Source organism: Tasmannia lanceolata, unplaced genomic scaffold (assembly GCF_043159265.1).
Source record: "Tasmannia lanceolata isolate RefF3 unplaced genomic scaffold, GAP_Taslan_0.1 ptg000003l, whole genome shotgun sequence".
In the NCBI taxonomy this organism is placed as follows: domain Eukaryota; kingdom Viridiplantae; phylum Streptophyta; class Magnoliopsida; order Canellales; family Winteraceae; genus Tasmannia; species Tasmannia lanceolata.
The window spans coordinates 28,500,397-28,527,213 of NW_027518680.1; the positions used below are offsets into that span (position 1 = coordinate 28,500,397).

The 26,817-nt window shown below is 47.0% G+C and overlaps 38 non-coding genes across 38 annotated transcripts; all 38 read left to right on the forward strand.

The window, feature by feature from the left end:
* Positions 1-51: 51 nt before the first annotated feature.
* Positions 52-170, forward strand: LOC143874884 (5S ribosomal RNA). Its single transcript, XR_013249551.1, has one exon. It is a non-coding gene; the product is annotated as a 5S ribosomal RNA (ribosomal RNA).
* A 598-nt stretch (positions 171-768) lies between these two features.
* Positions 769-887, forward strand: LOC143875091 (5S ribosomal RNA). The gene has a single exon (XR_013249754.1). It is a non-coding gene; the product is annotated as a 5S ribosomal RNA (ribosomal RNA).
* A 597-nt stretch (positions 888-1,484) lies between these two features.
* LOC143874885 (5S ribosomal RNA) lies at positions 1,485-1,603 on the forward strand. Its single transcript, XR_013249552.1, has one exon. It is a non-coding gene; the product is annotated as a 5S ribosomal RNA (ribosomal RNA).
* A 598-nt stretch (positions 1,604-2,201) lies between these two features.
* Positions 2,202-2,320, forward strand: LOC143875092 (5S ribosomal RNA). Its single transcript, XR_013249755.1, has one exon. It is a non-coding gene; the product is annotated as a 5S ribosomal RNA (ribosomal RNA).
* Positions 2,321-2,917: 597 nt separating this feature from the next.
* LOC143874615 (5S ribosomal RNA) lies at positions 2,918-3,036 on the forward strand. The gene has a single exon (XR_013249290.1). It is a non-coding gene; the product is annotated as a 5S ribosomal RNA (ribosomal RNA).
* Positions 3,037-3,633: 597 nt separating this feature from the next.
* LOC143875332 (5S ribosomal RNA) lies at positions 3,634-3,752 on the forward strand. The gene has a single exon (XR_013249985.1). It is a non-coding gene; the product is annotated as a 5S ribosomal RNA (ribosomal RNA).
* Positions 3,753-4,350: 598 nt separating this feature from the next.
* LOC143874829 (5S ribosomal RNA) lies at positions 4,351-4,469 on the forward strand. Its single transcript, XR_013249497.1, has one exon. It is a non-coding gene; the product is annotated as a 5S ribosomal RNA (ribosomal RNA).
* A 597-nt stretch (positions 4,470-5,066) lies between these two features.
* On the forward strand, positions 5,067-5,185 carry LOC143874887 (5S ribosomal RNA). Its single transcript, XR_013249554.1, has one exon. It is a non-coding gene; the product is annotated as a 5S ribosomal RNA (ribosomal RNA).
* A 598-nt stretch (positions 5,186-5,783) lies between these two features.
* On the forward strand, positions 5,784-5,902 carry LOC143875133 (5S ribosomal RNA). The gene has a single exon (XR_013249794.1). It is a non-coding gene; the product is annotated as a 5S ribosomal RNA (ribosomal RNA).
* A 597-nt stretch (positions 5,903-6,499) lies between these two features.
* LOC143875333 (5S ribosomal RNA) lies at positions 6,500-6,618 on the forward strand. The gene has a single exon (XR_013249986.1). It is a non-coding gene; the product is annotated as a 5S ribosomal RNA (ribosomal RNA).
* Positions 6,619-7,216: 598 nt separating this feature from the next.
* LOC143873671 (5S ribosomal RNA) lies at positions 7,217-7,335 on the forward strand. Its single transcript, XR_013248374.1, has one exon. It is a non-coding gene; the product is annotated as a 5S ribosomal RNA (ribosomal RNA).
* Positions 7,336-7,932: 597 nt separating this feature from the next.
* LOC143875168 (5S ribosomal RNA) lies at positions 7,933-8,051 on the forward strand. The gene has a single exon (XR_013249827.1). It is a non-coding gene; the product is annotated as a 5S ribosomal RNA (ribosomal RNA).
* Positions 8,052-8,648: 597 nt separating this feature from the next.
* LOC143875347 (5S ribosomal RNA) lies at positions 8,649-8,767 on the forward strand. Its single transcript, XR_013250000.1, has one exon. It is a non-coding gene; the product is annotated as a 5S ribosomal RNA (ribosomal RNA).
* Positions 8,768-9,364: 597 nt separating this feature from the next.
* On the forward strand, positions 9,365-9,483 carry LOC143875334 (5S ribosomal RNA). Its single transcript, XR_013249987.1, has one exon. It is a non-coding gene; the product is annotated as a 5S ribosomal RNA (ribosomal RNA).
* A 600-nt stretch (positions 9,484-10,083) lies between these two features.
* Positions 10,084-10,202, forward strand: LOC143874465 (5S ribosomal RNA). Its single transcript, XR_013249145.1, has one exon. It is a non-coding gene; the product is annotated as a 5S ribosomal RNA (ribosomal RNA).
* A 597-nt stretch (positions 10,203-10,799) lies between these two features.
* Positions 10,800-10,918, forward strand: LOC143873342 (5S ribosomal RNA). The gene has a single exon (XR_013248055.1). It is a non-coding gene; the product is annotated as a 5S ribosomal RNA (ribosomal RNA).
* Positions 10,919-11,515: 597 nt separating this feature from the next.
* Positions 11,516-11,634, forward strand: LOC143875335 (5S ribosomal RNA). The gene has a single exon (XR_013249988.1). It is a non-coding gene; the product is annotated as a 5S ribosomal RNA (ribosomal RNA).
* A 598-nt stretch (positions 11,635-12,232) lies between these two features.
* On the forward strand, positions 12,233-12,350 carry LOC143875197 (5S ribosomal RNA). Its single transcript, XR_013249855.1, has one exon. It is a non-coding gene; the product is annotated as a 5S ribosomal RNA (ribosomal RNA).
* A 598-nt stretch (positions 12,351-12,948) lies between these two features.
* LOC143874859 (5S ribosomal RNA) lies at positions 12,949-13,067 on the forward strand. Its single transcript, XR_013249527.1, has one exon. It is a non-coding gene; the product is annotated as a 5S ribosomal RNA (ribosomal RNA).
* Positions 13,068-13,666: 599 nt separating this feature from the next.
* Positions 13,667-13,785, forward strand: LOC143874466 (5S ribosomal RNA). Its single transcript, XR_013249146.1, has one exon. It is a non-coding gene; the product is annotated as a 5S ribosomal RNA (ribosomal RNA).
* Positions 13,786-14,382: 597 nt separating this feature from the next.
* Positions 14,383-14,501, forward strand: LOC143873344 (5S ribosomal RNA). Its single transcript, XR_013248057.1, has one exon. It is a non-coding gene; the product is annotated as a 5S ribosomal RNA (ribosomal RNA).
* Positions 14,502-15,098: 597 nt separating this feature from the next.
* On the forward strand, positions 15,099-15,217 carry LOC143875336 (5S ribosomal RNA). The gene has a single exon (XR_013249989.1). It is a non-coding gene; the product is annotated as a 5S ribosomal RNA (ribosomal RNA).
* Positions 15,218-15,815: 598 nt separating this feature from the next.
* Positions 15,816-15,933, forward strand: LOC143875198 (5S ribosomal RNA). The gene has a single exon (XR_013249856.1). It is a non-coding gene; the product is annotated as a 5S ribosomal RNA (ribosomal RNA).
* A 598-nt stretch (positions 15,934-16,531) lies between these two features.
* On the forward strand, positions 16,532-16,650 carry LOC143874860 (5S ribosomal RNA). Its single transcript, XR_013249528.1, has one exon. It is a non-coding gene; the product is annotated as a 5S ribosomal RNA (ribosomal RNA).
* A 597-nt stretch (positions 16,651-17,247) lies between these two features.
* LOC143874819 (5S ribosomal RNA) lies at positions 17,248-17,366 on the forward strand. Its single transcript, XR_013249488.1, has one exon. It is a non-coding gene; the product is annotated as a 5S ribosomal RNA (ribosomal RNA).
* Positions 17,367-17,963: 597 nt separating this feature from the next.
* Positions 17,964-18,082, forward strand: LOC143874696 (5S ribosomal RNA). Its single transcript, XR_013249367.1, has one exon. It is a non-coding gene; the product is annotated as a 5S ribosomal RNA (ribosomal RNA).
* Positions 18,083-18,678: 596 nt separating this feature from the next.
* On the forward strand, positions 18,679-18,797 carry LOC143874006 (5S ribosomal RNA). The gene has a single exon (XR_013248697.1). It is a non-coding gene; the product is annotated as a 5S ribosomal RNA (ribosomal RNA).
* Positions 18,798-19,394: 597 nt separating this feature from the next.
* LOC143875046 (5S ribosomal RNA) lies at positions 19,395-19,513 on the forward strand. The gene has a single exon (XR_013249712.1). It is a non-coding gene; the product is annotated as a 5S ribosomal RNA (ribosomal RNA).
* A 597-nt stretch (positions 19,514-20,110) lies between these two features.
* LOC143874760 (5S ribosomal RNA) lies at positions 20,111-20,229 on the forward strand. The gene has a single exon (XR_013249430.1). It is a non-coding gene; the product is annotated as a 5S ribosomal RNA (ribosomal RNA).
* Positions 20,230-20,826: 597 nt separating this feature from the next.
* Positions 20,827-20,945, forward strand: LOC143875288 (5S ribosomal RNA). The gene has a single exon (XR_013249944.1). It is a non-coding gene; the product is annotated as a 5S ribosomal RNA (ribosomal RNA).
* A 596-nt stretch (positions 20,946-21,541) lies between these two features.
* LOC143875337 (5S ribosomal RNA) lies at positions 21,542-21,660 on the forward strand. Its single transcript, XR_013249990.1, has one exon. It is a non-coding gene; the product is annotated as a 5S ribosomal RNA (ribosomal RNA).
* Positions 21,661-22,258: 598 nt separating this feature from the next.
* LOC143874830 (5S ribosomal RNA) lies at positions 22,259-22,377 on the forward strand. The gene has a single exon (XR_013249498.1). It is a non-coding gene; the product is annotated as a 5S ribosomal RNA (ribosomal RNA).
* Positions 22,378-22,974: 597 nt separating this feature from the next.
* On the forward strand, positions 22,975-23,093 carry LOC143874888 (5S ribosomal RNA). The gene has a single exon (XR_013249555.1). It is a non-coding gene; the product is annotated as a 5S ribosomal RNA (ribosomal RNA).
* A 598-nt stretch (positions 23,094-23,691) lies between these two features.
* Positions 23,692-23,810, forward strand: LOC143875134 (5S ribosomal RNA). The gene has a single exon (XR_013249795.1). It is a non-coding gene; the product is annotated as a 5S ribosomal RNA (ribosomal RNA).
* Positions 23,811-24,407: 597 nt separating this feature from the next.
* LOC143874889 (5S ribosomal RNA) lies at positions 24,408-24,526 on the forward strand. The gene has a single exon (XR_013249556.1). It is a non-coding gene; the product is annotated as a 5S ribosomal RNA (ribosomal RNA).
* Positions 24,527-25,124: 598 nt separating this feature from the next.
* On the forward strand, positions 25,125-25,243 carry LOC143874861 (5S ribosomal RNA). The gene has a single exon (XR_013249529.1). It is a non-coding gene; the product is annotated as a 5S ribosomal RNA (ribosomal RNA).
* A 597-nt stretch (positions 25,244-25,840) lies between these two features.
* LOC143874820 (5S ribosomal RNA) lies at positions 25,841-25,959 on the forward strand. Its single transcript, XR_013249489.1, has one exon. It is a non-coding gene; the product is annotated as a 5S ribosomal RNA (ribosomal RNA).
* A 597-nt stretch (positions 25,960-26,556) lies between these two features.
* On the forward strand, positions 26,557-26,675 carry LOC143874304 (5S ribosomal RNA). The gene has a single exon (XR_013248989.1). It is a non-coding gene; the product is annotated as a 5S ribosomal RNA (ribosomal RNA).
* The last annotated feature ends 142 nt before the right edge of the window (positions 26,676-26,817 follow it).

The window sequence follows — 26,817 nt, forward strand, 5'->3', positions numbered from 1 at the left end:
CGACATTGCGAATGGAAACTCTTTATTACTTTGACAATGGAGAGGCATGCTGGGTGCGATCATACCAGCTCAAATGCACTGGATCCCATCAGAAGTCCGAAGTTAAGCGTGCTTGGGCGAGAGTAGTACTAGGATGGGTGACCTCCTGGGAAATCCTCGTGTTGCACTCCTGTCACTTTTTTCGGCTATCTACCACTTTTTTCGAACAATCTTTTCGGTTCTGGAACATCGATGCGAATTGAAACGCACGTTCAGTGCGACGCCTCCTAGCTTTCGGTTCGGATCTTTTTATTTTCTTCCGGATGGTGAATTCAAATACGTCCGGTCTTTATTATGGCGGGGTGATAGTGTCGTTTGATTCGATAAACGGAATTTGTTCTGACATTTCATTTACGGTCAAAATATAGCGGGGGTTTGTTTAGATTCAGTGAGGTACCGGCTATAGCGGATGAGTGTACTAGTGGATACGAGTCAGGAATCCGGCCGGAAGGTGTTTACTGGCCGTGAGCTACCCCTGGTGAACAAATATCGTTCCGACGATAACTTTTGATCCGCCCATCAGATCGTGGCGATTCATATATTGATTCGTGGGTACTCGGGAAGATTCATCGTGCGATGACAGCCCTGGCGGTCATCCGGCTACCCGACATGCTCGGATCGTCCATCCGATGTCATCTAGCAGGATTTTTTCGCATTTTCATTTAAACGGACTTCGTACGACATTGCGAATGGAAACTCTTTATTACTTTGACAATGGAGAGGCATGCTGGGTGCGATCATACCAGCTCAAATGCACTGGATCCCATCAGAAGTCCGAAGTTAAGCGTGCTTGGGCGAGAGTATTACTAGGATGGGTGACCTCCTGGGAAATTCTCGTGTTGCACTCCTGTCACTTTTTTCGGCTATCTACCACTTTTTTCGAACAATCTTTCGGTTCTGGAACGTCGATGCGAACTGAAACGCACGTTCAGTGCGACGCCTCCTAGCTTTCGGTTCGAATCTTTTTATTTTATTCCGGATGGTGAATTCAAATACGTCCGGTCTTTATTATGGCGAGGTGATAGTGTCGTTTGATTCGATAAACGGAATTCGTTCTGACATTTCATTTACGGTCAAAATATAGCGGGGGTTTGTTTAGATTCAGTGAGGTACCGGCTATAGCGGATGAGTGTACTAGTGGATGCGAGTCAGGAATCCGGCCGAAAGGTGTTTACTGGCCGTGAGCTACCCCTGGTGAACAAATATCGTTCCGACGATAACTTTTGATCCGCCCGTCAGATCGTGGCGATTCATATATTGATTCGGGGGTACTCGGGAAGATTCATCGTGCGATGACAGCCCTGGCGGTCATCCGGCTACCCGACATGCTCGGATCGTCCATCCGATGTCATCTAGCAGGATTTTTTCGCATTTTCATTTAAACGGACTTCGTACGACATTGCGAATGGAAACTCTTTATTACTTTGACAATGGAGAGGCATGCTGGGTGCGATCATACCAGCTCAAATGCACTGGATCCCATCAGAAGTCCGAAGTTAAGCGTGCTTGGGCGAGAGTAGTACTAGGATGGGTGACCTCCTGGGAAATCCTCGTGTTGCACTCCTGTCACTTTTTTCGGCTATCTACCACTTTTTTCGAACAATCTTTTCGGTTCTGGAACATCGATGCGAATTGAAACGCACGTTCAGTGCGACGCCTCCTAGCTTTCGGTTCGGATCTTTTTATTTTCTTCCGGATGGTGAATTCAAATACGTCCGGTCTTTATTATGGCGGGGTGATAGTGTCGTTTGATTCGATAAACGGAATTTGTTCTGACATTTCATTTACGGTCAAAATATAGCGGGGGTTTGTTTAGATTCAGTGAGGTACCGGCTATAGCGGATGAGTGTACTAGTGGATACGAGTCAGGAATCCGGCCGGAAGGTGTTTACTGGCCGTGAGCTACCCCTGGTGAACAAATATCGTTCCGACGATAACTTTTGATCCGCCCATCAGATCGTGGCGATTCATATATTGATTCGTGGGTACTCGGGAAGATTCATCGTGCGATGACAGCCCTGGCGGTCATCCGGCTACCCGACATGCTCGGATCGTCCATCCGATGTCATCTAGCAGGATTTTTTCGCATTTTCATTTAAACGGACTTCGTACGACATTGCGAATGGAAACTCTTTATTACTTTGACAATGGAGAGGCATGCTGGGTGCGATCATACCAGCTCAAATGCACTGGATCCCATCAGAAGTCCGAAGTTAAGCGTGCTTGGGCGAGAGTATTACTAGGATGGGTGACCTCCTGGGAAATTCTCGTGTTGCACTCCTGTCACTTTTTTCGGCTATCTACCACTTTTTTCGAACAATCTTTCGGTTCTGGAACGTCGATGCGAACTGAAACGCACGTTCAGTGCGACGCCTCCTAGCTTTCGGTTCGAATCTTTTTATTTTATTCCGGATGGTGAATTCAAATACGTCCGGTCTTTATTATGGCGAGGTGATAGTGTCGTTTGATTCGATAAACGGAATTCGTTCTGACATTTCATTTACGGTCAAAATATAGCGGGGGTTTGTTTAGATTCAGTGAGGTACCGGCTATAGCGGATGAGTGTACTAGTGGATGCGAGTCAGGAATCCGGCCGAAAGGTGTTTACTGGCCGTGAGCTACCCCTGGTGAACAAATATCGTTCCGACGATAACTTTTGATCCGCCCGTCAGATCGTGGCGATTCATATATTGATTCGGGGGTACTCGGGAAGATTCATCGTGCGATGACAGCCCTGGCGGTCATCCGGCTACCCGACATGCTCGGATCGTTTATGCGATGTCATCTAGCAGGATTTTTTCGCACTTTCACTTAAACGGACTTCGTACGACAATGCGAATGGAATCTCTTTATTACTTTGACAATGGAGAGGCATGCTGGGTGCGTTCATACCAGCACAAATGCACTGGATCCCATCAGAACTCCGAAGTTAAGCGTGCTTGGGCGAGAGTAGTACTAGGATGGGTGACCTCTTGGGAAGTCCTCGTGTTGCATTCGTGTCACTTTCTTCGGCTATCTACCACTTTTTTCGAACAATCTTTTGGTTCTAGAACGTCGATGCGAATTGAAACGCACGTTCAGTGCGACGCCACCTAGGTTTCGGTTCGGATCTTTTTATTTTCTTCCGGATGGTGAATTCAAATACGTCCGGTCTTTATTATGGCGGGGTGATAGTGTCGTTTGATTCGATAAACGGAATTCGTTCTGACATTTCATTTACGGTCAAAATATAGCGGGGGTTTGTTTAGATTCAGTGAGGTACCGGCTATAGCGGATGAGTGTACTAGTGGATGCGAGTCAGGAATCCGGCCGGAAGGTGTTTACTGGCCGTGAGCTACCCCTGGTGAACAAATATCGTTCCGACGATAACTTTTGATCCGCCCGTCAGATCGTGGCGATTCATATATTGATTCGGGGGTACTCGGGAAGATTCATCGTGCGATGACAGCCCTGGCGGTCATCCGGCTACCCGACATGCTCGGATCGTCCATCCGATGTCATCTAGCAGGATTTTTTTGCACTTTCATTTAAACGGACTTCGTACGACAATGCGAATGGAAACTCTTTATTACTTTGACAGTGGGGAGACATTCTGGGTGCAATCATAGCAGCACAAATGCACTGGATACCATCAGAACTCCGAAGTTAAGCGTGCTTGGGCGAGAGTTGTACTAGGATGAGTGACCTCTTGGGAAGTCCTCGTGTTGCACTCCTGTCACTTTTTTCGGCTATCTACCACTTTTTTCGAACAATCTTTTCGGTTCTGGAACATCGATGCGAATTGAAACGCACGTTCAGTGCGACGCCTCCTAGCTTTCGGTTCGGATCTTTTTATTTTCTTCCGGATGGTGAATTCAAATACGTCCGGTCTTTATTATGGCGGGGTGATAGTGTCGTTTGATTCGATAAACGGAATTCGTTCTGACATTCCATTTACGGTCAAAATATAGCAGGGGTTTGTTTAGATTCAGTGAGGTACCGGCTATAGCGGATGAGTGTACTAGTGGATGCGAGTCAGGAATCCGGTCGGAAGGTGTTTAGTGGCCGTGAGCTACCCTTGGTGCACAAATATTGTTCCGACGATAACTTTTGATCCGCCCGTCAGATTGTGGCGATTCTTATATTGATTCGGGGGTACTCGGGAAGATTCATCGCGCGATGACAGCCTTGGCGGTCATCCGGCTTCCCGACATGCTCGGATAGTCCATCCGATGTCATCTAGCAGGATTTTTTCGCACTTTCATTTAAACGGATTTCGTACGACAATGCGAATGGAAACTCTTTATTACTTTGACAATGGAGAGGCATGCTGGGTGCGATCATATCAGCACAAATGCACTGGATCACATCAGAACTCCGAAGTTAAGCGTGCTTGGGCGAGAGTAGTACTAGGATGGGTGACCTCCTTGGAAGTCCTCGTGTTGCACTCCTGTCACTTTTTTCGGCTATCTATCACTTTTTTCGAACAATCTTTTGGTTCTAGAACGTCGATGCGAACTGAAACGCACGTTCAGTGCGACGCCTCCTAGGTTTCGGTTCGGATCTTTTTATTTTCTTCCGGATGGTGAATTCAAATACGTCCGGTCTTTATTATGGCGGGGTGATAGTGTCGTTTGATTCGATAAACGGAATTCGTTCTGACATTTCATTTACGGTCAAAATATAGCGGGGGTTTGTTTAGATTCAGTGAGGTACCGGCTATAGCGGATGAGTGTACTAGTGGATGCGAGTCAGGAATCCGGCCGGAAGGTGTTTACTGGCCGTGAGCTACCCCTGGTGAACAAATATCGTTCCGACGATAACTTTTGATCCGCCCATCAGATCGTGGCGATTCATATATTGATTCGTGGGTACTCGGGAAGATTCATCGTGCGATGACAGCCCTGGCGGTCATCCGGCTACCCGACATGCTCGGATCGTCCATCCGATGTCATCTAGCAGGATTTTTTCGCATTTTCATTTAAACGGACTTCGTACGACATTGCGAATGGAAACTCTTTATTACTTTGACAATGGAGAGGCATGCTGGGTGCGATCATACCAGCTCAAATGCACTGGATCCCATCAGAAGTCCGAAGTTAAGCGTGCTTGGGCGAGAGTAGTACTAGGATGGGTGACCTCCTGGGAAATCCTCGTGTTGCACTCCTGTCACTTTTTTCGGCTATCTACCACTTTTTTCGAACAATCTTTTCGGTTCTGGAACATCGATGCGAATTGAAACGCACGTTCAGTGCGACGCCTCCTAGCTTTCGGTTCGGATCTTTTTATTTTCTTCCGGATGGTGAATTCAAATACGTCCGGTCTTTATTATGGCGGGGTGATAGTGTCGTTTGATTCGATAAACGGAATTCGTTCTGACATTTCATTTACGGTCAAAATATAGCGGGGGTTTGTTTAGATTCAGTGAGGTACCGGCTATAGCGGATGAGTGTACTAGTGGATACGAGTCAGGAATCCGGCCGGAAGGTGTTTACTGGCCGTGAGCTACCCCTGGTGAACAAATATCGTTCCGACAATAACTTTTGATCCGCCCATCAGATCGTGGCGATTCATATATTGATTCGTGGGTACTCGGGAAGATTCATCGTGCGATGACAGCCCTGGCGGTCATCCGGCTACCCGACATGCTCGGATCGTCCATCCGATGTCATCTAGCAGGATTTTTTCGCATTTTCATTTAAACGGACTTCGTACGACATTGCGAATGGAAACTCTTTATTACTTTGACAATGGAGAGGCATGCTGGGTGCGATCATACCAGCTCAAATGCACTGGATCCCATCAGAAGTCCGAAGTTAAGCGTGCTTGGGCGAGAGTATTACTAGGATGGGTGACCTCCTGGGAAATCCTCGTGTTGCACTCCTGTCACTTTTTTCGGCTATCTACCACTTTTTTCGAACAATCTTTTGGTTCTAGAACGTCGATGCGAATTGAAACGCACGTTCAGTGCGACGCCACCTAGGTTTCGGTTCGGATCTTTTTATTTTCTTCCGGATGGTGAATTCAAATACGTCCGGTCTTTATTATGGCGGGGTGATAGTGTCGTTTGATTCGATAAACGGAATTCGTTCTGACATTTCATTTACGGTCAAAATATAGCGGGGGTTTGTTTAGATTCAGTGAGGTACCGGCTATAGCGGATGAGTGTACTAGTGGATGCGAGTCAGGAATCCGGCCGGAAGGTGTTTACTGGCCGTGAGCTACCCCTGGTGAACAAATATCGTTCCGACGATAACTTTTGATCCGCCCGTCAGATCGTGGCGATTCATATATTGATTCGGGGGTACTCGGGAAGATTCATCGTGCGATGACAGCCCTGGCGGTCATCCGGCTACCCGACATGCTCGGATCGTCCATCCGATGTCATCTAGCAGGATTTTTTTGCACTTTCATTTAAACGGACTTCGTACGACAATGCGAATGGAAACTCTTTATTACTTTGACAGTGGGGAGACATTCTGGGTGCAATCATAGCAGCACAAATGCACTGGATACCATCAGAACTCCGAAGTTAAGCGTGCTTGGGCGAGAGTTGTACTAGGATGAGTGACCTCTTGGGAAGTCCTCGTGTTGCACTCCTGTCACTTTTTTCGGCTATCTACCACTTTTTTCGAACAATCTTTTCGGTTCTGGAACATCGATGCGAATTGAAACGCACGTTCAGTGCGACGCCTCCTAGCTTTCGGTTCGGATCTTTTTATTTTCTTCCGGATGGTGAATTCAAATACGTCCGGTCTTTATTATGGCGGGGTGATAGTGTCGTTTGATTCGATAAACGGAATTCGTTCTGACATTCCATTTACGGTCAAAATATAGCAGGGGTTTGTTTAGATTCAGTGAGGTACCGGCTATAGCGGATGAGTGTACTAGTGGATGCGAGTCAGGAATCCGGTCGGAAGGTGTTTACTGGCCGTGAGCTACCCTTGGTGCACAAATATTGTTCCGACGATAACTTTTGATCCGCCCGTCAGATTGTGGCGATTCTTATATTGATTCGGGGGTACTCGGGAAGATTCATCGCGCGATGACAGCCTTGGCGGTCATCCGGCTTCCCGACATGCTCGGATAGTCCATCCGATGTCATCTAGCAGGATTTTTTCGCACTTTCATTTAAACGGATTTCGTACGACAATGCGAATGGAAACTCTTTATTACTTTGACAATGGAGAGGCATGCTGGGTGCGATCATACCAGCACAAATGCACTGGATCCCATCAGAACTCCGAAGTTAAGCGTGCTTGGGCGAGAGTAGTACTAGGATGGGTGACCTCCTTGGAAGTCCTCGTGTTGCACTCCTGTCACTTTTTTCGGCTATCTATCACTTTTTTCGAACAATCTTTTGTTTCTAGAACGTCGATGCGAACAGAAACGCACGTTCAGTGCGACGCCTCCTAGGTTTCGGTTCGGATCTTTTTATTTTCTTCCGGATGGTGAATTCAAATACGTCCGGTCTTTATTATGGCGGGGTGATAGTGTCGTTTGATTCGATAAACGGAATTCGTTCTGACATTTCATTTACGGTCAAAATATAGCGGGGGTTTGTTTAGATTCAGTGAGGTACCGGCTATAGCGGATGAGTGTACTAGTGGATGCGAGTCAGGAATCCGGCCGGAAGGTGTTTACTGGCCGTGAGCTACCCCTGGTGAACAAATATCGTTCCCACGATAACTTTTGATCCGCCCATCAGATCGTGGCGATTCATATATTGATTCGTGGGTACTCGGGAAGATTCATCGTGCGATGACAGCCCTGGCGGTCATCCGGCTACCCGACATGCTCGGATCGTCCATCCGATGTCATCTAGCAGGATTTTTTCGTATTTTCATTTAAACGGACTTCGTACGACATTGCGAATGGAAACTCTTTATTACTTTGACAATGGAGAGGCATGCTGGGTGCGATCATAACAGCTCAAATGCACTGGATCCCATCAGAAGTCCGAAGTTAAGCGTGCTTGGGCGAGAGTAGTACTAGGATGGGTGACCTCCTGGGAAATCCTCGTGTTGCACTCCTGTCACTTTTTTCGGCTATCTACCACTTTTTTCGAACAATCTTTCGGTTCTGGAACGTCGATGCGAACTAAAACGCACGTTCAGTGCGACGCCTCCTAGCTTTCGGTTCGAATCTTTTTATTTTATTCCGGATGGTGAATTCAAATACGTCCGGTCTTTATTATGGCGAGGTGATAGTGTCGTTTGATTCGATAAACGGAATTCGTTCTGACATTTCATTTACGGTCAAAATATAGCGGGGGTTTGTTTAGATTCAGTGAGGTACCGGCTATAGCGGATGAGTGTACTAGTGGATGCGAGTCAGGAATCCGGCCGAAAGGTGTTTACTGGCCGTGAGCTACCCCTGGTGAACAAATATCGTTCCGACGATAACTTTTGATCCGCCCGTCAGATCGTGGCGATTCATATATTGATTCGGGGGTACTCGGGAAGATTCATCGTGCGATGACAGCCCTGGCGGTCATCCGGCTACCCGACATGCTCGGATCGTCCATCCGATGTCATCTAGCAGGATTTTTTTGCATTTTCATTTAAACGGACTTCGTACGACATTGCGAATGGAAACTCTTTATTACTTTGACAATGGAGAGGCATGCTAGGTGCGATCATAACAGCTCAAATGCACTGGATTCCATCAGAAGTCCGAAGTTAAGCGTGCTTGGGCGAGAGTAGTACTAGGATGGGTGACCTCCTGGGAAATCCTCGTGTTGCACTCCTGTCACTTTTTTCGGCTATCTACCACTTTTTTTGAACAATCTTTCCGTTCTGGAACGTCGATATGAACTGAAACGCACGTTCAGTGCGACGCCTCCTAGCTTTCGGTTCGAATCTTTTTATTTTCTTCCGGATGGTGAATTCAAATACGTCCGGTCTTTATTATGGCGAGGTGATAGTGTCGTTTGATTCGATAAACGGAATTCGTTCTGACATTTCATTTACGATCAAAATATAGCGGGGGTTTGTTTAGATTCAGTGAGGTACCGGCTATAGCGGATGAGTGTACTAGTGGATGCGAGTCAGGAATCCGGCCGAAAGGTGTTTACTGGCCGTGAGCTACCCCTGGTGAACAAATATCGTTCCGACGATAACTTTTGATCCGCCCGTCAGATCGTGGCGATTCATATATTGATTCGGGGGTACTCGGGAAGATTCATCGTGCGATGACAGCCCTGGCGGTTATTCGGCTACCCGACATGCTCGGATCGTCCATCCGATGTCATCTAGCAGGATTTTTTTGCACTTTCATTTAAACGGACTTCGTACGACAATGCGAATGGAAACTCTTTATTACTTTGACAGTGGGGAGTCATTCTGGGTGCAATCATAGCAGCACAAATGCACTGGATACCATCAGAACTCCGAAGTTAAGCGTGCTTGGGCGAGAGTTGTACTAGGATGAGTGACCTCTTGGGAAGTCCTCGTGTTGCACTCCTGTCACTTTTTTCGGCTATCTACCACTTGTTTCGAACAATCTTTTCGGTTCTGGAACGTCGATGCGAATTGAAACGCACGTTCAGTGCGACGCCTCCTAGCTTTCGGTTCGGATCTTTTTATTTTCTTCCGGATGGTGAATTCAAATACGTCCGGTGTTTATTATGGCGGGGTGATAGTGTCGTTTGATTCGATAAACGGAATTCGTTCTGACATTTCATTTACGGTCAAAATATAGCAGGGGTTTGTTTAGATTCAGTGAGGTACCGGCTATAGCGGATGAGTGTACTAGTGGATGCGAGTCAGGAATCCGGTCGGAAGGTGTTTACTGGCCGTGAGCTACCCTTGGTGCACAAATATTGTTCCGACGATAACTTTTGATCCGCCCGTCAGATTGTGGCGATTCTTATATTGATTCGGGGGTACTCGGGAAGATTTTATTCGCGCGATAACAGCCCTGGCGGTCATCCTGCTTCCCGACATGCTCGGATCAACCATCCGATGTCATATAGCAGGATTTTTTTGCACTTTCATTTAAACGGATTTCGTACGACAATGCGAATGGAAACTCTTTATTACTTTGACAATGGAGAGGCATGCTGGGTGCGATCATTCCAGCACAAATGCACTGGATCCCATCAGAACTTCGAAGTTAAGTGTGCTTGGGCGAGAGTAGTACTAGGATGGGTAACCTCCTGGGAAGTCCTCGTGTTGCACTCCTGTAACTTTTTTCGGCTATCAACCACTTTTTTCGAACAATCTTTCGGTTCTAGAACGTCGATGCGAACTGAAACGCACGTTCAGCGCGACGCCTCTTAGGTTTCGGTTCGGATCTTTTTGTTTTCTTCCCGATGGTTAATTCAAATACGTCCGGTCTTTATTATGGCGGGGTGATAGTAACGTTTGATTCAATAAACGGAATTCGTTCTGACATTTCATTTACGGTCAAAATATAGCAGGGGTTTGTTTAGATTCAGTGAGGTACCGGCTATAGCGGATGAGTGTACTAGTAGATGCGAGTCAGGAATCCGGTCGGAAGGTGTTTACTGGCCGTGAGCTACCCTTGGTGCACAAATATCATTCCGACGATAACTTTTGATCCGCCCGTCAGATCGTGGCGATCCATATATTGATTCGGGGGTACTCGGGAAGATTCATCGCGCGATGACAGCCTTGCCAGTCATCCGGCTTCCCGACATGCTCGGATCGTCCATCCGATGCCATCTAGCAGGATTTTTTCGCACTTTCACTTAAACGGACTTCGTACGACAATGCGAATGGAATCACTTTATTACTTTGACAATGGAGAGGCATGCTGGGTGCGATCATACCAGCACAAATGCACTGGATCCCATCAGAACTCCGAAGTTAAGCGTGCTTGGGCGAGAGTAGTACTAGGATGGGTGACCTCCTGGGAAGTCCTCGTGTTGCACTCGTGTCACTTTCTTCGGCTATCTACCACTTTTTTCGAACAATCTTTGGGTTCTAGAACGTCGATGCGAACTGAAACGCACGTTCAGTGCGACGCCACCTAGGTTTCGGTTCGGATCTTTTTATTTTCTTCCGGATGGTGAATTCAAATACGTCCGGTCTTTATTATGGCGGGGTGATAGTGTCGTTTGATTCGATAAACGGAATTCGTTCTGACATTTCATTTACGGTCAAAATATAGCGGGGGTTTGTTTAGATTCAGTGAGGTACCGGCTATAGCGGATGAGTGTACTAGTGGATGCGAGTCAGGAATCCGGCCGGAAGGTGTTTACTGGCCGTGAGCTACCTCTGGTGAACAAATATCGTTCCGACGATAACTTTTGATCCGCCCGTCAGATCGTGGCGATTCATATATTGATTCGTGGGTACTCGGGAAGATTCATCGTGCGATGACAGCCCTGGCGGTCATCGGGCTACCCGACATGCTCGGATCGTCCATCCGATGTCATCTAGCAGGATTTTTTTGCACTTTCATTTAAACGGACTTCGTACGACAATGCGAATGGAAACTCTTTATTACTTTGACAGTGGGGAGACATTCTGGGTGCAATCATAGCAGCACAAATGCACTGGATACCATCAGAACTCCGAAGTTAAGCGTGCTTGGGCGAGAGTTGTACTAGGATGAGTGACCTCTTGGGAAGTCCTCGTGTTGCACTCCTGTCACTTTTTTCGGCTATCTACCACTTTTTTCGAACAATCTTTTCGGTTCTGGAACGTCGATGCGAATTGAAACGCACGTTCAGTGCGACGCCTCCTAGCTTTCGGTTCGGATCTTTTTATTTTCTTCCGGATGGTGAATTCAAATACGTCCGGTCTTTATTATGGCGGGGTGATAGTGTCGTTTGATTCGATAAACGGAATTCGTTCTGACATTTCATTTACGGTCAAAATATAGCGGGGGTTTGTTTAGATTCAGTGAGGTACCGGCTATAGCGGATGAGTGTACTAGTGGATGCGAGTCAGGAATCCGGCCGAAAGGTGTTTACTGGCCGTGAGCTACCCCTGGTGAACAAATATCGTTCCGACGATAACTTTTGATCCGCCCGTCAGATCGTGGCGATTCATATATTGATTCGGGGGTACTCGGGAAGATTCATCGTGCGATGACAGCCCTGGCGGTCATCCGGCTACCCGACATGCTCGGATCGTCCATCCGATGTCATCTAGCAGGATTTTTTTGCATTTTCATTTAAACGGACTTCGTACGACATTGCGAATGGAAACTCTTTATTACTTTCACAATGGAGAGGCATGCTGGGTGCGATCATACCAGCTCAAATGCACTGGATCCCATCAGAAGTCCGAAGTTAAGCGTGCTTGGGCGAGAGTAGTACTAGGATGGTGACCTCCTGGGAAATCCTCGTGTTGCACTCCTGTCACTTTTTTCGGCTATCTACCACTTTTTTCGAACAATCTTTTCGGTTCTGGAACATCGATGCGAATTGAAACGCACGTTCAGTGCGACGCCTCCTAGCTTTCGGTTCGGATCTTTTTATTTTCTTCCGGATGGTGAATTCAAATACGTCCGGTCTTTATTATGGCGGGGTGATAGTGTCGTTTGATTCGATAAACGGAATTCATTCTGACATTTCATTTACGGTCAAAATATAGCGGGGGTTTGTTTAGATTCAGTGAGGTACCGGCTATAGCGGATGAGTGTACTAGTGGATACGAGTCAGGAATCCGGCCGGAAGGTGTTTACTGGCCGTGAGCTACCCCTGGTGAACAAATATCGTTCCGACGATTACTTTTGATCCGCCCATCAGATCGTGGCGATTCATATATTGATTCTGGGGTACTCGGGAAGATTCATCGTGCGATGACAGCCCTGGCGGTCATCCGGCTACCCGACATGCTCGGATCGTCCATCCGATGTCATCTAGCAGGATTTTTTCGCACTTTCATTTAAACGGACTTCGTACGACAATGCAAATGTAAACTCTTTATTACTTTGACAATGGAGAGGCATGCTGGGTGCGATCATACCAGCACAAATGCACTGGATCCCATCAGAACTCCGAAGTTAAGCGTGCTTGGACGAGAGTAGTACTAGGATGGCTGACCTCCTTGGAAGTCCTCGTGTTGCACTCCTGTCACTTTTTTCGGCTATCTATCACTTTTTTCGAACAATCTTTTGGTTCTAGAACGTCGATGCGAACTGAAACGCACGTTCAGTGCGACGCCTCCTAGATTTCGGTTCGGATCTTTTTATTTTCTTCCGGATGGTGAATTCAAATACGTCCGGTCTTTATTATGGCGGGGTGATAGTGACGTTTGATTCGATAAACGGAATTCGTTCTGACATTTCATTTACGGTCAAAATATAGCAGGGGTTTGTTTAGATTCAGTGAGGTACCGGCTATAGCGGATGAGTGTACTAGTGGATGCGAGTCAGGAATCCGGTCGGAAGGTGTTTACTGGCCGTGAGCTACCCTTGGTGCACAAATATTGTTCCGACGATAACTTTTGATCCGCCCGTCAGATTGTGGCGATTCTTATATTGATTCGGGGGTACTCGGGAAGATTTTATTCGCGCGATGACAGCCCTGGCGGTCATCCTGCTTCCCGACATGCTCGGATCAACCATCCGATGTCATATAGCAGGATTTTTTTGCACTTTCATTTAAACGGATTTCGTACGACAATGTGAATGGAAACTCTTTATTACTTTGACAATGGAGAGGCATGCTGGGTGCGATCATTCCAGCACAAATGCACTGGATCCCATCAGAACTTCGAAGTTAAGTGTGCTTGGGCGAGAGTAGTACTAGGATGGGTAACCTCCTGGGAAGTCCTCGTGTTGCACTCCTGTAACTTTTTTCGGCTATCAACCACTTTTTTCGAACAATCTTTCGGTTCTAGAACGTCGATGCGAACTGAAACGCACGTTCAGCGCGACGCCTCTTAGGTTTCGGTTCGGATCTTTTTGTTTTCTTCCCGATGGTTAATTCAAATACGTCCGGTCTTTATTATGGCGGGGTGATAGTAACGTTTGATTCAATAAACGGAATTCGTTCTGACATTTCATTTACGGTCAAAATATAGCAGGGGTTTGTTTAGATTCAGTGAGGTACCGGCTATAGCGGATGAGTGTACTAGTAGATGCGAGTCAGGAATCCGGTCGGAAGGTGTTTACTGGCCGTGAGCTACCCTTGGTGCACAAATATCATTCCGACGATAACTTTTGATCCGCCCGTCAGATCGTGGCGATCCATATATTGATTCGGGGGTACTCGGGAAGATTCATCGCGCGATGACAGCCTTGGCAGTCATCCGGCTTCCCGACATGCTCGGATCGTCCATCCGATGCCATCTAGCAGGATTTTTTCGCACTTTCACTTAAACGGACTTCGTACGACAATGCGAATGGAATCACTTTATTACTTTGACAATGGAGAGGCATGCTGGGTGCGATCATACCAGCACAAATGCACTGGATCCCATCAGAACTCCGAAGTTAAGCGTGCTTGGGCGAGAGTAGTACTAGGATGGGTGACCTCCTGGGAAGTCCTCGTGTTGCACTCGTGTCACTTTCTTCGGCTATCTACCACTTTTTTCGAACAATCTTTGGGTTCTAGAACGTCGATGCGAACTGAAACGCACGTTCAGTGCGACGCCACCTAGGTTTCGGTTCGGATCTTTTTATTTTCTTCCGGATGGTGAATTCAAATACGTCCGGTCTTTATTATGGCGGGGTGATAGTGTCGTTTGATTCGATAAACGGAATTCGTTCTGACATTTCATTTACGGTCAAAATATAGCGGGGGTTTGTTTAGATTCAGTGAGGTACCGGCTATAGCGGATGAGTGTACTAGTGGATGCGAGTCAGGAATCCGGCCGGAAGGTGTTTACTGGCCGTGAGCTACCTCTGGTGAACAAATATCGTTCCGACGATAACTTTTGATCCGCCCGTCAGATCGTGGCGATTCATATATTGATTCGTGGGTACTCGGGAAGATTCATCGTGCGATGACAGCCCTGGCGGTCATCGGGCTACCCGACATGCTCGGATCGTCCATCCGATGTCATCTAGCAGGATTTTTTTGCACTTTCATTTAAACGGACTTCGTACGACAATGCGAATGGAAACTCTTTATTACTTTGACAGTGGGGAGACATTCTGGGTGCAATCATAGCAGCACAAATGCACTGGATACCATCAGAACTCCGAAGTTAAGCGTGCTTGGGCGAGAGTTGTACTAGGATGAGTGACCTCTTGGGAAGTCCTCGTGTTGCACTCCTGTCACTTTTTTCGGCTATCTACCACTTTTTTCGAACAATCTTTTCGGTTCTGGAACGTCGATGCGAATTGAAACGCACGTTCAGTGCGACGCCTCCTAGCTTTCGGTTCGGATCTTTTTATTTTCTTCCGGATGGTGAATTCAAATACGTCCGGTCTTTATTATGGCGGGGTGATAGTGTCGTTTGATTCGATAAACGGAATTCGTTCTGACATTTCATTTACGGTCAAAATATAGCGGGGGTTTGTTTAGATTCAGTGAGGTACCGGCTATAGCGGATGAGTGTACTAGTGGATGCGAGTCAGGAATCCGGCCGAAAGGTGTTTACTGGCCGTGAGCTACCCCTGGTGAACAAATATCGTTCCGACGATAACTTTTGATCCGCCCGTCAGATCGTGGCGATTCATATATTGATTCGGGGGTACTCGGGAAGATTCATCGTGCGATGACAGCCCTGGCGGTCATCCGGCTACCCGACATGCTCGGATCGTCCATCCGATGTCATCTAGCAGGATTTTTTTGCATTTTCATTTAAACGGACTTCGTACGACATTGCGAATGGAAACTCTTTATTACTTTCACAATGGAGAGGCATGCTGGGTGCGATCATACCAGCTCAAATGCACTGGATCCCATCAGAAGTCCGAAGTTAAGCGTGCTTGGGCGAGAGTAGTACTAGGATGGTGACCTCCTGGGAAATCCTCGTGTTGCACTCCTGTCACTTTTTTCGGCTATCTACCACTTTTTTCGAACAATCTTTTCGGTTCTGGAACATCGATGCGAATTGAAACGCACGTTCAGTGCGACGCCTCCTAGCTTTCGGTTCGGATCTTTTTATTTTCTTCCGGATGGTGAATTCAAATACGTCCGGTCTTTATTATGGCGGGGTGATAGTGTCGTTTGATTCGATAAACGGAATTCATTCTGACATTTCATTTACGGTCAAAATATAGCGGGGGTTTGTTTAGATTCAGTGAGGTACCGGCTATAGCGGATGAGTGTACTAGTGGATACGAGTCAGGAATCCGGCCGGAAGGTGTTTACTGGCCGTGAGCTACCCCTGGTGAACAAATATCGTTCCGACGATTACTTTTGATCCGCCCATCAGATCGTGGCGATTCATATATTGATTCTGGGGTACTCGGGAAGATTCATCGTGCGATGACAGCCCTGGCGGTCATCCGGCTACCCGACATGCTCGGATCGTCCATCCGATGTCATCTAGCAGGATTTTTTCGCACTTTCATTTAAACGGACTTCGTACGACAATGCAAATGTAAACTCTTTATTACTTTGACAATGGAGAGGCATGCTGGGTGCGATCATACCAGCACAAATGCACTGGATCCCATCAGAACTCCGAAGTTAAGCGTGCTTGGACGAGAGTAGTACTAGGATGGCTGACCTCCTTGGAAGTCCTCGTGTTGCACTCCTGTCACTTTTTTCGGCTATCTATCACTTTTTTCGAACAATCTTTTGGTTCTAGAACGTCGATGCGAACTGAAACGCACGTTCAGTGCGACGCCTCCTAGATTTCGGTTCGGATCTTTTTATTTTCTTCCGGATGGTGAATTCAAATACGTCCGGTCTTTATTATGGCGGGGTGATAGTGACGTTTGATTCGATAAACGGAATTCGTTCTGACATTTCATTTACGGTCAAAATATAGCGGGTGTTTGTTTAGATTCAGTGAGGTACCGGCTATAGCGGATGAGTGTACTAGTGGATGCGAGTCAGGAATCCGGCCGGAAGGTGTTTACTGGCCGTGAGCTACCCCTGGTGAACAAATATCGTTCCGACGATTACTTTTGATCCGCCCATCAGATCGTGGCGATTCATATATTGATTCGGGGGTACTCGGGAAGATTCATCGTGCGATGACAGCCCTGGCGGTCATCCGGCTACCCGACATGCTCGTATCGTCCATCCGATGTCATCTAGCAGGATTTTTTCGCACTTTCATTTAAACGGACTTCGTACGACAATGCGAATGGAAACTCTTTATTACTTTGACAATGGAGAGGCATGCTGGGTGCGATCATACCAGCTCAAATGCACTAGATCTCATCAGAACTCCGAAGTTAAGCGTGCTTGGGCGAGAGTAGTACTAGGATGGGTGACCTCCTGGGAAATCCTCGTGTTGCACTCCTGTCACTTTTTTCGGCTATCTACCACTTTTTTCGAACAATCTTTCGGTTCTGGAACGTCGATGCGAACTGAAACGCACGTTCAGTGCGACGCCTCCTAGCTTTCGGTTCGGATCTTTTTATTTTCTTCCGGATGGTGAATTCAAATACGTCCGGTCTTTATTATGGCGGGGTGATAGTGTCGTTTGATTCGATAAACGGAATTCGTTCTGACATTTCATTTACGGTCAAAATATAGCGGGGGTTTGTTTAGATTCAGTGAGGTACCGGCTATAGCGGATGAGTGTACTAGTGGATGCGAGTCAGGAATCCGGCCGGAAGGTGTTTACTGGCCGTGAGCTACCCCTGGTGAACAAATATCGTTCCGACGATTACTTTTGATCCGCCCATCAGATCGTGGCGATTCATATATTGATTCGGGGGTACTCGGGAAGATTCATCGTACGATGACAGCCCTGGCGGTCATCAGGCTACCCGACATGCTCGGATCGTCCATCCGATGTCATCTAGCAGGATTTTTTCGCACTTTCATTTAAACGGACTTCGTACGACAATGCGAATGGAAACTCTTTATTACTTTGACAATGGAGAGGCATGCTGGGTGCGATCATACCAGCACAAATGCACTGGATCCCATCAGAACTCTGAAGTTAAGCGTGCTTGGACGAGAGTAGTACTAGGATGGGTGACCTCCTTGGAAGTCCTCGTGTTGCACTCCTGTCACTTTTTTCGGCTATCTATCATTTTTTCGAACAATCTTTTGGTTCTAGAACGTCGATGCGAACTAAAACGCACGTTCAGTGCGACGCCTCCTAGGTTTCGGTTCGGATCTTTTTATTTTCTTCCGGATGGTTAATTCAAATACGTCCGGTCTTTATTATGGCGGGGTGATAGTGTCGTTTGATTCGATAAACGGAATTTGTTCTGACATTTCATTTACGGTCAAAATATAGCGGGGGTTTATTTAGATTCAGTGAGGTACCGGCTATAGCGGATGAGTGTACTAGTGAATGCGAGTCAGGAATCCGGCCGGAAGGTGTTTACTGGCCGTGAGCTACCCCTGGTGAACAAATATCGTTCCGACGATTACTTTTGATCCGCCCATCAGATCGTGGCGATTCATATATTGATTCGGGGGTACTCGGGAAGATTCATCGTGCGATGACAGCCCTGGCGGTCATCCGGCTACCCGACATGCTCGTATCGTCCATCCGATGCCATCTAGCAGGATTTTTTCGCACTTTCATTTAAACGGACTTCGTACGACAATGCGAATGGAAACTCTTTATTACTTTGACAATGGAGAGGCATGCTGGGTGCGATCATACCAGCTCAAATACACTGGATCCCATCAGAACTCCGAAGTTAAGCGTGCTTGGGCGAGAGTAGTACTAGGATGGGTGACCTCCTGGGAAATCCTCGTGTTGCACTCCTGTCACTTTTTTCGGCTATCTACCACTTTATTCGAACAATCTTTCGGTTCTGAAACGTCAATGCGACCTGAAACGCACGTTCAGTGCGACGCCTCCTAGCTTTCGGTTCGGATCTTTTTATTTTCTTCCGGATGGTGAATTCAAATACGTCCGGTCTTTATTATGGCGAGGTGATAGTGTCGTTTGATTCGATAAACGGAATTCGTTCTGACATTTCATTTACGGTCAAAATATAGCGGGGGTTTGTTTAGATTCAGTGAGGTACCGGCTATAGCGGATGAGTGTACTAGTGGATGCGAGTCAGGAATACGGTCGGAAGGTGTTTACTGGCCGTGAGCTACCCTTGGGGCACAAATATTGTTCCGACGATAACTTTTGATCCGCCCGTCAGATTGTGGCGATTCTTATATTGATTCGGGGGTACTCGGGAAGATTCATCGCGCGATGACAGCCCTGGCAGTCATCCGGCTTCCCGACATGCTCGGATCGTCCATCCGATGTCATCTAGCAGGATTTTTTCGCACTTTCATTTAAACGGACTTCGTACGACAATGCAAATGGGAACTCTTTATTACATTTACAATGGAGAGGCATGCTAGGTGCGATCATACCAGCACAAATGCACTGGATCCCATCAGAACTCCGAAGTTAAGCGTGCTTGGACGAGAGTAGTACTAGGATGGCTGACCTCCTTGGAAGTCCTCGTGTTGCACTCCTGTCACTTTTTTCGGCTATCTATCACTTTTTTCGAACAATCTTTTGGTTCTAGAACGTCGATGCGAACTGAAACGCACGTTCAGTGCGACGCCTCCTAGATTTCGGTTCGGATCTTTTTATTTTCTTCCGGATGGTGAATTCAAATACGTCCGGTCTTTATTATGGCGGGGTGATAGTGTCGTTTGATTCGATAAACGGAATTCGTTCTGACATTCCATTTGCGGTCAAAATATAGCAGGGGTTTGTTTAGATTCAGTGAGGTACCAGCTATAGCGGATGAGTGTACTAGTGGATGCGAGTCAGGAATCCGGTCGGAAGGTGTTTACTGGCCGTGAGCTACCCTTGGTGCACAAATATTGTTCCGACGATAACTTTTGATCCGCCCGTCAGATTGTGGCGATTCTTATATTGATTCGGGGGTACTCGGGAAGATTCATCGCGCGATGACAGCCTTGGCGGTCATCCGGCTTCCCGACATGCTCGGATAGTCCATCCGATGTCATCTAGCAGGATTTTTTCGCACTTTCATTTAAACGGATTTCGTACGACAATGCGAATGGAAACTCTTTATTACTTTGACAATGGAGAGGCATGCTGGGTGCGATCATAGCAGCACAAATGCACTGGATCCCATCAGAACTCCGAAGTTAAGCGTGCTTGGGCGAGAGTAGTACTAGGATGGGTGACCTCCTTGGAAGTCCTCGTGTTGCACTCCTGTCACTTTTTTCGGCTATCTATCACTTTTTTCGAACAATCTTTTGGTTCTAGAACGTCGATGCGAACTGAAACGCACGTTCAGTGCGACGCCTCCTAGGTTTCGGTTCGGATCTTTTTATTTTCTTCCGGATGGTGAATTCAAATACGTCCGGTCTTTATTATGGCGGGGTGATAGTGTCGTTTGATTCGATAAACGGAATTCGTTCTGACATTTCATTTACGGTCAAAATATAGCGGGGGTTTGTTTAGATTCAGTGAGGTACCGGCTATAGCGGATGAGTGTACTAGTGGATGCGAGTCAGGAATCCGGTCGGAAGGTGTTTACTGGCCGTGAGCTACCCTTGGTGAACAAATATCGTTCCGACGATAACTTTTGATCCGCCCGTCAGATCGTGGCGATTCATATATTGATTCGGGGGTACTCGGGAAGATTCATCGCGCGATGACAGCCCTGGCGGTCATCCGGCTACCCGACATGCTCGGATCGTCCATCCGATGTCATCTAGCAGGATTTTTTTGCATTTTCAATTAAACGGACTTCGTACGACATTGCGAATGGAAACTCTTTATTACTTTGACAATGGAGAGGCATGCTAGGTGCGATCATACCAGCTCAAATGCACTGGATTCCATCAGAAGTCCGAAGTTTAGCGTGCTTGGGCGAGAGTAGTACTAGGATGGGTGACCTCCTGGGAAATCCTCGTGTTGCACTCCTGTCACTTTTTTCGGCTATCTACCACTTTTTCGAACAATCTTTCGGTTCTGGAACGTCGATATGAACTGAAACGCACGTTCAGTGCGACGCCTCCTAGCTTTCGGTTCGAATCTTTTTATTTTCTTCCGGATGGTGAATTCAAATACGTCCGGTCTTTATTATGGCGAGGTGATAGTGTCGTTTGATTCGATAAACGGAATTCGTTCTGACATTTCATTTACGGTCAAAATATAGCGGGGGTTTGTTTAGATTCAGTGAGGTACCGGCTATAGCGGATGAGTGTACTAGTGGATGCGAGTCAGGAATCCGGCCGAAAGGTGTTTACTGGCCGTGAGCTACCCCTGGTGAACAAATATCGTTCCGACGATAACTTTTGATCCGCTCGTCAGATCGTGGCGATTCATATATTGATTCGGGGGTACTCGGGAAGATTCATCGTGCGATGACAGCCCTGGCGGTTATCCGGCTACCCGACATGCTCGGATCGTCCATCCGATGTCATCTAGCAGGATTTTTTTGCACTTTCATTTAAACGGACTTCGTACGACAATGCGAATGGAAACTCTTTATTACTTTGACAGTGGGGAGACATTCTGGGTGCAATCATAGCAGCACAAATGCACTGGATACCATCAGAACTCCGAAGTTAAGCGTGCTTGGGCGAGAGTTGTACTAGGATGAGTGACCTCTTGGGAAGTCCTCGTGTTGCACTCCTGTCACTTTTTTCGGCTATCTACCACTTTTTTCGAACAATCTTTTCGGTTCTGGAACATCGATGCGAATTGAAACGCACGTTCAGTGCGACGCCTCCTAGCTTTCGGTTCGGATCTTTTTATTTTCTTCCGGATGGTGAATTCAAATACGTCCGGTCTTTATTATGGCGGGGTGATAGTGTCGTTTGATTCGATAAACGGAATTCGTTCTGACATTCCATTTATGGTCAAAATATAGCAGGGGTTTGTTTAGATTCAGTGAGGTACCGGCTATAGCGGATGAGTGTACTAGTGGATGCGAGTCAGGAATCCGGTCGGAAGGTGTTTACTGGCCGTGAGCTACCCTTGGTGCACAAATATTGTTCCGACGATAACTTTTGATCCGCCCGTCAGATTGTGGCGATTCTTATATTGATTCGGGGGTACTCGGGAAGATTCATCGCGCGATGACAGCCTTGGCGGTCATCCGGCTTCCCGACATGCTCGGATAGTCCATCCGATGTCATCTAGCAGGATTTTTTCGCACTTTCATTTAAACGGATTTCGTACGACAATGCGAATGGAAACTCTTTATTACTTTGACAATGGAGAGGCATGCTGGGTGCGATCATATCAGCACAAATGCACTGGATCACATCAGAACTCCGAAGTTAAGCGTGCTTGGGCGAGAGTAGTACTAGGATGGGTGACCTCCTTGGAAGTCCTCGTGTTGCACTCCTGTCACTTTTTTCGGCTATCTATCACTTTTTTCGAACAATCTTTTGGTTCTAGAACGTCGATGCGAACTGAAACGCACGTTCAGTGCGACGCCTCCTAGGTTTCGGTTCGGATCTTTTTATTTTCTTCCGGATGGTGAATTCAAATACGTCCGGTCTTTATTATGGCGGGGTGATAGTGTCGTTTGATTCGATAAACGGAATTCGTTCTGACATTTCATTTACGGTCAAAATATAGCGGGGGTTTGTTTAGATTCAGTGAGGTACCGGCTATAGCGGATGAGTGTACTAGTGGATGCGAGTCAGGAATCCGGCCGGAAGGTGTTTACTGGCCGTGAGCTACCCCTGGTGAACAAATATCGTTCCGACGATAACTTTTGATCCGCCCATCAGATCGTGGCGATTCATATATTGATTCGTGGGTACTCGGGAAGATTCATCGTGCGATGACAGCCCTGGCGGTCATCCGGCTACCCGACATGCTCGGATCGTCCATCCGATGTCATCTAGCAGGATTTTTTCGCATTTTCATTTAAACGGACTTCGTACGACATTGCGAATGGAAACTCTTTATTACTTTGACAATGGAGAGGCATGCTGGGTGCGATCATACCAGCTCAAATGCACTGGATCCCATCAGAAGTCCGAAGTTAAGCGTGCTTGGGCGAGAGTAGTACTAGGATGGGTGACCTCCTGGGAAATCCTCGTGTTGCACTCCTGTCACTTTTTTCGGCTATCTACCACTTTTTTCGAACAATCTTTTCGGTTCTGGAACATCGATGCGAATTGAAACGCACGTTCAGTGCGACGCCTCCTAGCTTTCGGTTCGGATCTTTTTATTTTCTTCCGGATGGTGAATTCAAATACGTCCGGTCTTTATTATGGCGGGGTGATAGTGTCGTTTGATTCGATAAACGGAATTCGTTCTGACATTTCATTTACGGTCAAAATATAGCGGGGGTTTGTTTAGATTCAGTGAGGTACCGGCTATAGCGGATGAGTGTACTAGTGGATACGAGTCAGGAATCCGGCCGGAAGGTGTTTACTGGCCGTGAGCTACCCCTGGTGAACAAATATCGTTCCGACGATAACTTTTGATCCGCCCATCAGATCGTGGCGATTCATATATTGATTCGTGGGTACTCGGGAAGATTCATCGTGCGATGACAGCCCTGGCGGTCATCCGGCTACCCGACATGCTCGGATCGTCCATCCGATGTCATCTAGCAGGATTTTTTCGCATTTTCATTTAAACGGACTTCGTACGACATTGCGAATGGAAACTCTTTATTACTTTGACAATGGAGAGGCATGCTGGGTGCGATCATACCAGCTCAAATGCACTGGATCCCATCAGAAGTCCGAAGTTAAGCGTGCTTGGGCGAGAGTATTACTAGGATGGGTGACCTCCTGGGAAATCCTCGTGTTGCACTCCTGTCACTTTTTTCGGCTATCTACCACTTTTTTCGAACAATCTTTCGGTTCTGGAACGTCGATGCGAACTGAAACGCACGTTCAGTGCGACGCCTCCTAGCTTTCGGTTCGAATCTTTTTATTTTATTCCGGATGGTGAATTCAAATACGTCCGGTCTTTATTATGGCGAGGTGATAGTGTCGTTTGATTCGATAAACGGAATTCGTTCTGACATTTCATTTACGGTCAAAATATAGCGGGGGTTTGTTTAGATTCAGTGAGGTACCGGCTATAGCGGATGAGTGTACTAGTGGATGCGAGTCAGGAATCCGGCCGAAAGGTGTTTACTGGCCGTGAGCTACCCCTGGTGAACAAATATCGTTCCGACGATAACTTTTGATCCGCCCGTCAGATCGTGGCGATTCATATATTGATTCGGGGGTACTCGGGAAGATTCATCGTGCGATGACAGCCCTGGCGGTCATCCGGCTACCCGACATGCTCGGATCGTTTATCCGATGTCATCTAGCAGGATTTTTTTGCATTTTCATTTAAACGGACTTCGTACGACATTGCGAATGGAAACTCTTTATTACTTTGACAATGGAGAGGCATGCTGGGTGCGATCATACCAGCTCAAATGCACTGGATCCCATCAGAAGTCCGAAGTTAAGCGTGCTTGGGCGAGAGTAGTACTAGGATGGGTGACCTCCTGGGAAATCCTCGTGTTGCACTCCTGTCACTTTTTTCGGCTATCTACCACTTTTTTCGAACAATCTTTTCGGTTCTGGAACATCGATGCGAATTGAAACGCACGTTCAGTGCGACGCCTCCTAGCTTTCGGTTCGGATCTTTTTATTTTCTTCCGGATGGTGAATTCAAATACGTCCGGTCTTTATTATGGCGGGGTGATAGTGTCGTTTGATTCGATAAACGGAATTCGTTCTGACATTTCATTTACGGTCAAAATATAGCGGGGGTTTGTTTAGATTCAGTGAGGTACCGGCTATAGCGGATGAGTGTACTAGTGGATACGAGTCAGGAATCCGGCCGGAAGGTGTTTACTGGCCGTGAGCTACCCCTGGTGAACAAATATCGTTCCGACGATTACTTTTGATCCGCCCATCAGATCGTGGCGATTCATATATTGATTCGGGGGTACTCGGGAAGATTCATCGTGCGATGACAGCCCTGGCGGTCATCCGGCTACCCGACATGCTCGGATCGTCCATCCGATGTCATCTAGCAGGATTTTTTCGCACTTTCATTTAAACGGACTTCGTACGACAATGCAAATGTAAACTCTTTATTACTTTGACAATGGAGACGCATGCTGGGTGCGATCATACCAGCACAAATGCACTGGATCCCATCAGAACTCCGAAGTTAAGCGTGCTTGGACGAGAGTAGTACTAGGATGGCTGACCTCCTTGGAAGTCCTCGTGTTGCACTCCTGTCACTTTTTTCGGCTATCTATCACTTTTTTCGAACAATCTTTTGGTTCTAGAACGTCGATGCGAACTGAAACGCACGTTCAGTGCGACGCCTCCTAGATTTCGGTTCGGATCTTTTTATTTTCTTCCGGATGGTGAATTCAAATACGTCCGGTCTTTATTATGGCGGGGTGATAGTGACGTTTGATTCGATAAACGGAATTCGTTCTGACATTTCATTTACGGTCAAAATATAGCGGGTGTTTGTTTAGATTCAGGGAGGTACCGGCTATAGCGGATGAGTGTACTAGTGGATGCGAGTCAGGAATCCGGCCGGAAGGTGTTTACTGGCCGTGAGCTACCCCTGGTGAACAAATATCGTTCCGACGATTACTTTTGATCCGCCCATCAGATCGTGGCGATTCATATATTGATTCAGGGGTACTCGGGAAGATTCATCGTGCGATGACAGCCCTGGCGGTCATCCGGCTACCCGACATGCTCGGATCGTCCATCCGATGTCATCTAGCAGGATTTTTTCGCACTTTCATTTAAACGGACATCGTACGACAATGCGAATGGAAACTCTTTATTACTTTGACAATGGAGAGGCATGCTGGGTGCGATCATACCAGCTCAAATGCACTAGATCTCATCAGAACTCCGAAGTTAAGCGTGCTTGGGCGAGAGTAGTACTAGGATGGGTGACCTCCTGGGAAATCCTCGTGTTGCACTCCTGTCACTTTTTTCGGCTATCTACCACTTTTTTCGAACAATCTTTCGGTTCTGGAACGTCGATGCGAACTGAAACGCACGTTCAGTGCGACGCCTCCTAGCTTTCGGTTCGGATCTTTTTATTTTCTTCCGGATGGTGAATTCAAATACGTCCGGTCTTTATTATGGCGGGGTGATAGTGTCGTTTGATTCGATAAACGGAATTCGTTCTGACATTTCATTTACGGTCAAAATATAGCGGGGGTTTGTTTAGATTCAGTGAGGTACCGGCTATAGCGGATGAGTGTACTAGTGGATGCGAGTCAGGAATCCGGCCGGAAGGTGTTTACTGGCCGTGAGCTACCCCTGGTGAACAAATATCGTTCCGACGATTACTTTTGATCCGCCCATCAGATCGTGGCGATTCATATATTGATTCGGGGGTACTCGGGAAGATTCATCGTACGATGACAGCCCTGGCGGTCATCAGGCTACCCGACATGCTCGGATCGTCCATCCGATGTCATCTAGCAGGATTTTTTCGCACTTTCATTTAAACGGACTTCGTACGACAATGCGAATGGAAACTCTTTATTACTTTGACAATGGAGAGGCATGCTGGGTGCGATCATACCAGCACAAATGCACTGGATCCCATCAGAACTCCGAAGTTAAGCGTGCTTGGACGAGAGTAGTACTAGGATGGGTGACCTCCTTGGAAGTCCTCGTGTTGCACTCCTGTCACTTTTTTCGGCTATCTATCACTTTTTTCGAACAATCTTTTGGTTCTAGAACGTCGATGCGAACTGAAACGCACGTTCAGTGCGACGCCTCTTAGGTTTCGGTTCGGATCTTTTTATTTTCTTCCGGATGGTTAATTC